Genomic DNA, 11550 nt, shown 5'->3' on the forward strand with positions numbered 1-11550 from the left:
CTTCTCATTATTGCATCTTGTTACCCGTGGCCATAAACATATGCACACATTCTTATAGTCTATTGCAAACTGTAAAGCAAAACGTTTCAAAAATATGCAGGTGCTTTGTAATCTAAGTGCCTCATTAATGATGCAAGTAAGTAACCAAGAGCAAGCTGAGAACTTTCAATTCTCAGAAGCTTCTCAGTTTTATGGTGAAATGAAAGTGGAATCATAAGAAGAGGTTGTAATATATGCAACCAACTCATTCTATTTACATATTTTTCAGCTCTGCTAACAGATGATCAAGTGTAAATACCATAGTGAACTTTCTGCTTCTTTTCCTTCAGCAAAAACTATATACATAAATGAAACCAAAAATGAAAATGTCACTATGCATTTGCTTAAGATAAATATATCTTATTCAGAATACACTGATGACTTGTTATTTCCATAATCCAAAATGGGTTTTATTACATCCTAACCTTTTTATGCAATATACATTTATTGAGGTTTTCATTAGAAGATGTTCTAGACCTAGAGACTGAGTATTGAGTCAAACCTAGCATTAAATAAGCTAGTCTTTTAAGGGGGCTGGAATTACTAAATCTCATGAACATCCATGCAAATATTACCACTCTTTTTTATCCTTATACTTACTGCATATTCATTATCATATTTATTCTTATCTACTATCAGAATGACACATAGTGTGTCTGTGTATATGTAATTATTACCTGCGTATCCATGTAATTTTCATGAGAAAAGAGACTGTTATGACAACGTTTCTTTATGAAGTTTTTTTTTTTTTTTAATTTGATCTAAACATTTTCTTGAAGACCCAATGACAAAGTAAATTTAAAGTGGTAGTACATAGTCCCAGCTACTCAGGAGGCTGAGGTGAGAGATTCATTTGGGCCTGGCAGGTGGAAGCTGCAGTGAGCCATGATTGCGCCACTGTACTCCAACCTGGGTGACAGAGTGAGACCCTGTGTCAAAATAATAAAATAAAATAAAATAAAGTAAAGTAAAATAAAATAAAAGTGATAGTAACTTTAGTGTAATTGATGGATTATAGCTCTTTCTTTTGGTAGACCATAGTCATATTCATTTGGCTTAACTTAATTTTAGCTGTAGCTGGTCAATTCCATAACATTTCTACCTTATATTGATAATATCACCTGGAATACACACTATGTGTTTCATTTTCAGTCATAGGGCTTTCTTTGAAGCAATGCAAGCCTACTGAGGCACAACTTGGAACTAGGTAGGACATAATATTCTTCAGGATAAGCCTCAATTGATATGTGCTGTGGTAGGTGGGTAAATGCTCTAGTCTTCTGCTCTTTGTATGAACAACTATGAAAGACATAAGCATGTTTCTCTGTCATTGCTAGAGAATAGAGTCCAGTGAATTAAATAGCAGTAACATTGATGTTGAGCAATTATATTGCTTTTTTTCTGCTTTCTTCTTTTCTAAGATAGCCTTTTAAATGGTCTTTTGGCACCCTCATTTCTTGTTTTACTTTTTGCTTTGAATGTTGTATCAGTATGGAAACAAAATCATTGAAGAAAATCAGTAAGGTTTGTTTTTCAGATCTGGAACCTATTTTTAACTTTAAGCATTGCAAGGAAAGTTCACAACTTCTGATTTATTTGAAAAATTGTGATTTGTATGCAGATTTCTACAAAATGTAGGGTTATTTAATTGCAGTATTTTATTATATGTCTATAGATATAGTTTTAAATCCTTAAAATGTGTTACTTATTTACTATACTCATTTATATACTATTGTATATATATCAGCATACCAACTAGAGGAAAGGGCATTGAAAATTTTCTACTTTATGACTTGGTAGAAAAATTGGAAACTACTATTTCTCTTTTAAATGTAGAAGATGTGTAGAGATGTACCTGGAATTAGTCTCTATATTTTTATGAAACTTAAATAGTATAAAACATGAATAGACTAAAAAGGGCTTTATTATCATCAAATAGTTTCAGAGTAAACATTTTGTATCATTATGCAGACAAGATAACCAAGTAATATGACTAGGCAACTCTAACAGAAGTAACAGGGAAATTGAGTCTGAGGGAATGTACATGCACATGCGCGCACACATACATGAATGCTTTGAGAAACTTCATGGTGAATGAAGTGAGTTATGATTCTGGCCTCATCAGGTAGATGGAAGTCTTTCTTTCTTTCTCTTCTTATGGTAATCACATTTTTAATTTTTTGAGTAACCACCGTATTGTTTTCCATAGTGGTTATACCAGTTTACATTCCCACCAACAGTGCGCAAGGGATCCCTTTTCTCCGCATTTTCATCAACATTAAATATTGTGTAGCAGAAAAAAAAAGGGAAAATGTGAAGGCAACTTAGTAAGGCACTGGAGATTTTGGTGGACATTATAAAAACTAAGAGAGGCCGGGCGTGGTGGCTCAAGCCTGTAATCCCAGCACTTTGGGAGGCCGAGATGGGCGGATCACGAGGTCAGGAAACTGAGACCATCCTGGCTAACACGGTGAAACCCCGTCTCTACCAAAAAATACTTAAAACTAGCTGGGCGAGGTGCCGGGCGCCTGTAGTCCCAGCTACTCGGGAGGCTGAGGCAGGAGAATGGCGTAAACCCAGGAGCTGGAGCTTGCAGTGAGTCGAGATCGCACCTCTGCACTCCAGCCTGGGCGACAGAGCGAGCCTCCGTCTCAAAAAAAAAAAAAAAAAAAAAAAAAAACCTAAGAGAGAGAGAGATTTAAGGGAAGGATAATACAATCATCTACTCAGAAATCCCAATATGATTAACTTACAAAATATTAAAATAAATGACAAGCTCAGCAATTATTTCAGATACAAAATTAATTATAGAAAGTCAGTACTGATGTTTTCATTTCAGCAAGAACGTACTAGAAAATGTAATATAAATTAATATATATTTATAGTAGCAAAGAAACTCTATAAATTAGCTGGAAGTTCATTGGTAAGTAATGTGTAGGCCTTATACAAAAAATATAAACATCTATGAAAGATATAACAGAACATATGAAAAATCAAATGTACAATATGAACACAGATAAAAGACCTAGCATTTTAGAGATATTAAAATCTGTTTTTAGTGTTAACCAAAAAGTGACTGAGGCAGATGTCTTAGGTGATCTAGGTAGATTAAAGCAAAGTTCGAGGAGTTTCCTTCCAAGCAATATTTGAGGGAGCCCGTCTGGGGAGATATGTGGTCTTCTATGTTGTGAGAACCTGGCTTATGGATGAGGCTGTGACACAGGGTTGTAAAATTACAGCTATTTGGGAAGAACAGGAAGGCAGTGTTGCATGACTCAGTTCCCAAGCTTAACTTTCCCTTTGGCATAGTGAGTTTGGGGTCCCAAGATTCTATTTTCTGTCACGGCATCAGTCCATAAGAATATACATGCCACCAAAATCAAACCTGGGAACTTAGTATAAAATTATATGTGAATAAATGTCTATGAATAGTTAAGTCAATTTTGAAACACAGCAAAAATTGTAGACTCAGTATATAAGATATTAAGAAATAGTATAAAAGCATATCAATGAAAAACAATGTGGTGTTGACACAGGATAAGATAAATAGACCAACAGAATAGAATAGAGAATACTAAAGAAAACTATGCACATGTGAGAATCTAACATAAAATTAAAAGTGTACAAATTAAGAGTGAATTATTTAGTAGATGGCATTATCAAAAGTGGTTCTGAGTACAGAGAAAAGAAGGTTGGATTTTATACCTCACATGAAGGTTGGATTACTAGTGTAATAATAATTAAATATGACAGGTGGTATAGTTTGACTGTGTCCCCACCCAAATCTCATTTCGAATTAATGTTGGAAACATAAAAACAAAAGTAAAAATACAAAATAAAACAAGAGGAGGACCTCATATGAACAAGTAATCAGAAAAGGCTATGAATGGATAAATTAGATTGATATAAAAGGAAATAATGAAATAGAATAGCACACTCCCTCGGCTGGAGTGCAGTGGAGCCATCATAACTCACTGTAGTATCAAATTCCTGGGCTCAAGTGATCCTCCCGCCTCAGCCTCCCAGGAAGCTAGGACTACAGGTGTGTGACAAAACCCCCATCTAATTTTTTAACTTTTTAATTAAAAACATGTTTTGTAGAGTTGTTGTTTCACTTTGCCATCCAGGCTGTTCTGAAACTCTTGACTACAAATGATCCTCATGCCTTGGTCTGCAAATTGCTAGGATTGCAGGCATGAGCCACCATGCACAGGCTTGTTCCACAATTTTTTAGGACATATTTAAAGTATTTAAATCTGAATGATAAATCATGGTATTATCATTCTTCTTAAAATATGAAATAAAAGTTCTCAAAATATGAAAGTTTTGATGCATGCATAATACTAGTATCATACATTTAATAAATAGCATAACTTTAAAATCCTCCTAAAGCATTCTAGAGAGAGAAAAACATCATGTTAAAGTAGAAATGTTTTATGTGGACCCTGAAGAGTTAATTTTAAGAAACAACTAACAATTGTTTTGGAAAAGCTTAAAAAATGGCAAATAAAATATAAAAAGTTGAACACAACAGCTTGGTCAAAGGTTTAAAAAAATCCAGACAATTCTAGGTACTGGAAAGAATATAGGAATATGGAAATGCTTATTCCCTGCTGGTAAATTGTTATAACTATCCTGGAGATCATTCTGAATTTAGCTTGTAAAATTAAAGATGCATGTAAATTAATTCTCTGCAATGAGTATCCTAGGTATAAGTTCTAGAGGAATCACTGCTCATGTGCATTAATATGCATACAAATATGTTTTTAGAGATGTTATTTGTTATGACAGGTAATAGAACCATGCCAAATGTCCATTGTCAGAAGAATAGATTCACATAATGAGGTGAATTCATAAAGTAGGTTACTATGTAACAATGAAAATGAATGGATTGCAACTATTTTCTTCATCAAAGGTATATCTACAATATAATTTTGGGTTAAAAATATTAGTTGCAATACACTTGCTTGGTACATAGTACTGTGTACATACTGGATTATACAATTATGCAATGCTCCAAATATACAAACCATAATACTATTTTACCATGATTTCATGTATATATAAAAATTCATGGCCGGGCGCGGTGGCTCAAGCCTGTAATCCCAGCACTTTGGGAGGCCGAGGCGGGTGGATCACGAGGTCAGGAGATCGAGACCATCCTGGCTAACATGGTGAAACCCCGTCTCTACTAAAAATACAAAAAACGGGCCGGGCACGGTGGCTCAAGCCTGTAATCCCAGCACTTTGGGAGGCCGAGACGGGTGGATCACGAGGTCAGGAGATCAAGACCATCCTGGCTAACACGGTGAAACCCCATCTCTACTAAAAATACAAGAAAATTAGCCAGGCGAGGTGGCGGGCGCCTGTAGTCCCAGCTACTCAGGAGGCTGAGGCAGGAGAATGGCGTGAACCCGGGGGGGGGGGGCGGAGCTTGCAGTGAGCCGAGATCGCGCCACTGCACTCCAGCCTGGGGCACAGAGCGAGACTCCGTCTCAAAAACAAAAAAACAAAAAAACAAAAAAACCCAAAAAACTAGCCGGGCGTGGTGGCGGGCGCCTGTAGTCCCAGCTACTCGGAGGCTAAGGCGGGAGAATGGCGTGAACCCGGGAGGTGGAGCTTGCAGTGAGCTGAGATCGGGCCACTGCACTCCAGCCTGGGCAACAGAGCGAGACTCCGTCTCAAAAAAAAAAAAAAAAAAAAAATACATAATGAAAAGCAAAGAGTAGGGGCTCATAAATGTGTAAAAGAAAATAACATTGGGGATGTCTTCATAAAGGTTTTTATCATGTTTTATATAGTAAATTGGATGGTGTTTCCTTAAAAAAATGTTGACCACAGGTAATAAGGAAATATGTTTCATTATAGTTAGTATACTTATTTTTATTGCCAATAGTATTGGAGAACATATTTATATAAAAATAAAATAATGTTTTTACAATTTAGAGTTGGCAGGCAATATACTGCACTTAAGAAAGTAAAATGTTAATTTGAAAATTAACTTCAAATAAATCCTAACAAAAATTTTGCTCTATTGTGAATTTGCTGATGTATCTTTCAAAACCTGTTGAGAGATAGTAGCAATACTGGTATTCCTTAAAGACGTAAATAAGTATCCCTTAAAGATGTGACGAAATCTTCAATATTTTTAATTTAGGTATTATTAGAAGAAGGCTAATTGGTTTGTTATTTTTTATTTTTCAGGAAGATAATTTGGAGAAATGAACACATTCATCAACCTGACCTAATTTGTTCATTAGCTAATACAAGTGAAACATAAAATATTTATGTAATATTAACTGGATATTCTTTCCATTAATCTACATTCAAGTAAAAATGATGACGTGTTTTTTTAGCACCCTATGGGAACAATTTACCTAAAATTGGCTTTCAAAATTAAGTTCCGTAATGTTCTGGCAAATCACTTCTTCATAGCCATGGTGCTATATTCACATTTATGCATGGAATCACTGGCAAATTTTAAAACTTTTACAACTTATATCATTACTTGCATATGTAGTTTGGGAAGCACTTTCCATAATCTCTCCGACGTATATAAGTTTGTACTTCCAGCCTCATCACATCAAGCTCCAAAAGCATTCCATTACACGTATAAAATACTTGTCCATTTGAATATTTTAAGATTAGTTATGGAGACAAGAAGGCCTCAAATTTGTTGGTAAACAAATCTCCATAGTCTTGTATTTTTGCATGTCTTGTGAGCAGAAATAGTGCCTGCCTTTGGTCTAGACTATCATTTCAAGGATGTGTTAGGCATGAGCTGCCTTGAAATTGGAGATAGTATCTCCACTAGAGGCAATAACAGGCATACTTGTTGTCAAATTAGCGTAATATCTCCTTTGGAGCCAAGTTCAGGAAGGCTGACAGCCTGTGACAGTTAATTTTATATGTCAACTTAGCTGTGCCATGGAGTGTCCAGATACAGTCATGCACCATTGAATGATGGAGATGCCTTCTGAGAAATGCATTGTTAGACAATTCCATTGTTGTGTGAACATTATAGAGTATATTCACCAAACCTAGATGGCGTAGCCCACTGCACACCTGGCCTATATGGTATAGCCTATTGCTCCTGGGCTACAAATATGAACAGCGTGTTACTGCAGTCAATACTGTAGGCAATTGTAACACATTTATAAATATTTGTGTGTCTAAACATAGAAAAGTTCTGGTAAAAATATGGTCTTATAAGCGTATGGGATCACTGTTGGACATGCAATTCATCCTAGACTGAAACATCACTATGCTATGCATGACAGTATCTGGTTAAACATTATTCTGGGTGTGTCTGTGAGAGTATTTCCAGCTGAGATTAACATTTGAATTGATAGACTGAGTAAAGTAGATTGCCCTCCCTAATGTGGAAACACCTTATCTCATCAGTTGAGGCACTAAATAGAATTGAAATGATGTTTAAGAGGAAATTTCTCTAGCTACCTTTGATTTGGGACATCAGCTTTTTCTCTGCCTTTGACTTGAACTGAAACATTGGCTCGTCTTGAGTATTGATCCTGCCAGTTTTTGGACTAGAACTACACCATTGGTTTCTCCTGAATTTCAAGCCTTCCAATGCACCCTGCAGTTCTTGGGATCTGTCAGTTTCCATAATAATGTAAGCAAAGTCCCTAAAATAATTTTTTCTCTCTGTCTCTCTGCATATATGTAACTATATTCATTCTGTTATCATTTTGTTCTCTTCATATCAGTCTGAGGAACTGAAGAAACTTAAGCTTGAGGAACTGGTACAAATACTAATACTCTGAGTACTGCTATTGTAAAGAATGATAAATTCATTTATCTCTGACCCTTGAGTCCCGTGTCTTCTGCCAGCATCCATAATACCGTTATTGTAGGTGGCTCACTTATTAGTTTGCGGGTACAAATAAATCTCAACCCCTTTATGAATCTTGACAAAATTTTATTTATAATATCTACTTCTATAACAATATTAAGAAACATATAAACAGTACTCATTTCCATTTTATGTATATATGTGCAGTGCATCATCACTATTTTGTAACCAAGAGTTTACATTTAAATTTGATAATTTTATTATATGTATTATATTTATAAGGCCTATATTTAAAAGGATCACACAATCTCTATGTTGATGGAAAATGCACATATGTCTTTGTTTTTCACTGGTTAGTAATACAATTTGTACTCTCGCTTCTTTTCCATGTCATTTATTATTATGTTTCACCTCTGTACACAAGGCTATATGGGGCAATGGAGAGTCAGTAAGACTGTACTAGTCAGAATTCCTGCTGTCACACTGAGAGCTGGCTGCAGTGGGCAGAAGGCAACAGAGAAGCAGAGCATCTAACACATACATAGTTTCGTAGCAGTCTTGCAAGAAACAGTCAGGATACTTGTAAATACTGATTCAATTTTTGAAAATTTAAATACAAGTTTTTGTTTTAATAAGTATGATTAGGACATTTTTATATTTACAGAATAATTACAAAAATAGTATAATTTTCATATAATCCATACCCGTTTTTGTAATATAATTATTTAAATAATTATAGTAAATTTGTCATGAACAATGAAACAATATTTCTTTTTTCTTTTTTCTTTCTTTCTTTTTTTTTTTTTTTTGAGACGGAGTCTCGCTCTCTCGCCCAGGCTGGAGTGCAGTGGCGCTATCTTGGCTCACTGCAAGCTCCGCCTCCCGGGTTCACACCATTCTCCTGCCTCAGCCTCCTGAGTAGCTGGGACTACAGGCACCCGCCACCATGCTCGGCGAATTTTTTGTATTTTTAGTAGTGACGAAGTTTCACCGTGGTCTTGATTTCCTGACCTTGTGATCCACCCGCCTCGGACTCCCAAAATGCTGGGATTACAGGCGTGAGCCACCGTACCCGGCCAAAACAATATTTCTACATCATAATTAAAACCTGTAATCATAATTTTCACATTTTTCCTAATGTCTTTTTTGTTGTTGTTACTTTTTCAAGATCACAATCAGGATATCACATTATATCTAGTAGTCATGTGTCCTCAGTCTCCTCTTGGTTGTGACAGTTTCACAGACTTTTCTTATTTTTGATGACCTTGATGACTGCTAGATTACTGTCAGAATGTTTTCAATTGAGATTTTTTAAATATTTCACTCATGATTAGACTTTTGGTAGTAGATTTAATAATGACCACCCAGGCCATCAACAGTGATCCATGCCTGTAATTCTAGCATTTGGAAGGCTGAGATGGGCACATCACTTGAGTTTAGGAGTTCAAGACCAGCCTGGGCAACATGGCAAAATCCCATCTCCACAAAAATTAGCCAAGTGTAGTGACACTTGCCTGTAGTCCAAGATCCTTGGTAGGCTGAAGTGGAAGGATCACCTGAGCCTGGGAGTTGGAAGCTGCAGTGAGTCGTGATTGCACCACTGCACTCTAGCCTGGGTGACAGTGAGACTCTGTCTCAAAAAAAAAAAAAAAAGCCACCAAAAGATGCCAGTTTCCAATGACAGGAACATATAAATATTATCTTCCTACAAAAAGTTTTTAATGATATCATTTAGTTAAGAACACTAACATAAGGAGATTATCCTTAATTATTTATTTGGACTTAAATCCAATAACAAATGTTCTTTAGGAGAGATAAGATGGAGACATTACACACACAGAAGACAAGGAGACAGAGGCAGAGTAGGAGTGGTGCAGTCACAAGCAAAGGAATGCTGCAGCCATCAGAAGATGGAGGAGGCAAAAAACAGATTATCTAATTATCTGCTAGGCTCCTGAAGAAAGTACTGCCCTATGGACACCTGGATTTCAATCCAGTAAAACTGATCGAAACATCTAGCCTCCAGAATTGTAAGAGGATAAGTTCCTCTTACTTTAAAACACTCAATCCTTGGGAATTTAGCTGCCTTGGGAAATTAACATGCTTCTATAATGTGTTTTCCAGAGGAAGACCACAGAGATAAAGTGGTGTTTTCACTACAGTATATCAAGGTTACATAATCTTTTTTGTCTCTAACTTTTATTTTAGGTTCAGGGGTATAAGTGTATGTTTGTTACACAGGTAAATTGCATGTAACAGAGGTTTGGTGTACAGACTATTTTATCACCCAGGCAATAAGCATAGTACCCAATAGGTAGTTTTTTGACCCTCACCCTCTTACATCCTCCACTGAAGTAGACCCAGTGTCTGTCGATCTCTTCTTTGGGTCCATGTGTACTCAAAGTTAAAATCCCACTTACAAGTGAGAACATCCAGTATTTGATTTACTGTTTCTGCATTAATTCACTTAGGGTAATGGCCTCTAGTGCTATTTGCATGGTTTCCGAGAACATGATTTAATTATTTCCTGGCTGTGTAGTATTCCATGATGTATATGTAGGACATTTTCTTTAATCAGTCCACTGTTGATGGGAATCTAGGTTGATTCCATGTCTTCACTATTATGACTGGTGCTGTGATGAACATATGCATGCACGTCTTGATGGTAGAACAATTTATGGTCCTTTGGGTATATGATTGTTGGGTCAAATAGTAGTTCTGAGTTATCTGAGAAATCTCCAAAAACTGCTTTCTACGGTGGCTAAACTAATTTACATTCCCACCAGCAGTATATAAGCATTCCTTATTCCCATAAGCTTGTCATCTGTAATTTTTTCACATTTTAATAATAGTCATTCTGACTGGTATGAGATAGTATCTCATTGTGGTTTTCATTTGCATTTCTCTGATGATTAGTGATGCTGAACATTGTTTCATATGCTCATTGGCCATGTGTATGTCTTCTTTTGAAAAGTGTCTGTTCCTGGCTGGGCATGGTGGCTCGCACCTGTAATCCCAGCACTTTGGGAGGCTAAGGCAGTTGGATCACTTGAGGTCAGGAGTTTGAGACCAGCCTGGCTAATGTGGCAAAACCCTGTCTCTATTACAAAAAAAAAAAAAAAAAAAAAAAAAAAAACCTACCAAAAACAAAAAACAGCTGAGTGTGGTGGCACATGCCTGTAATCCCAGCTACTTGAGAGGCTGAGGCAGGAGAATTGCTTGAACCCAGGAGACTGAAATTGTAGTGCAATGAGTCGATATCAAGCCACTGCACTTCAACCTGGGTCATGGACTGACTCTGAAAAAAAAAAAAAAAAAAGAAAAGAAAAGAAAGGAAAGGAAAGGAGAAGTGTTTGTGCTCTTTGTTCACTTTTTAATGGGATTGTTTTTGCTAATTTATTTAAGTTCCTGTAGATTCTGGATATTAGACCTTTGTGAGAGGCATAATTTGAAAATATTTTCTCCCATTATACAGATTGCTTGTTTACTCTGTTAGTTTCTTTTAATCTGCTGAAACTCTTTAGTTTAATTCAGTCCCTTTTGTCAATTTTTGTTTTTGTTGCAGTTGCTTCTGGCATCTTCATCATAAAATTTTTGCTAGGGCTTATGTCTAGAATAATATTTCAAGGTTATCTTCCAGGGTTTTTATAGATTTAAATTTTACTGTTAAGTCTCTAATCCATCTTGCGGTTTTGTTT

This window comes from Papio anubis, chromosome 5 (assembly GCF_008728515.1).
Source record: "Papio anubis isolate 15944 chromosome 5, Panubis1.0, whole genome shotgun sequence".
NCBI lineage: Eukaryota > Metazoa > Chordata > Mammalia > Primates > Cercopithecidae > Papio > Papio anubis.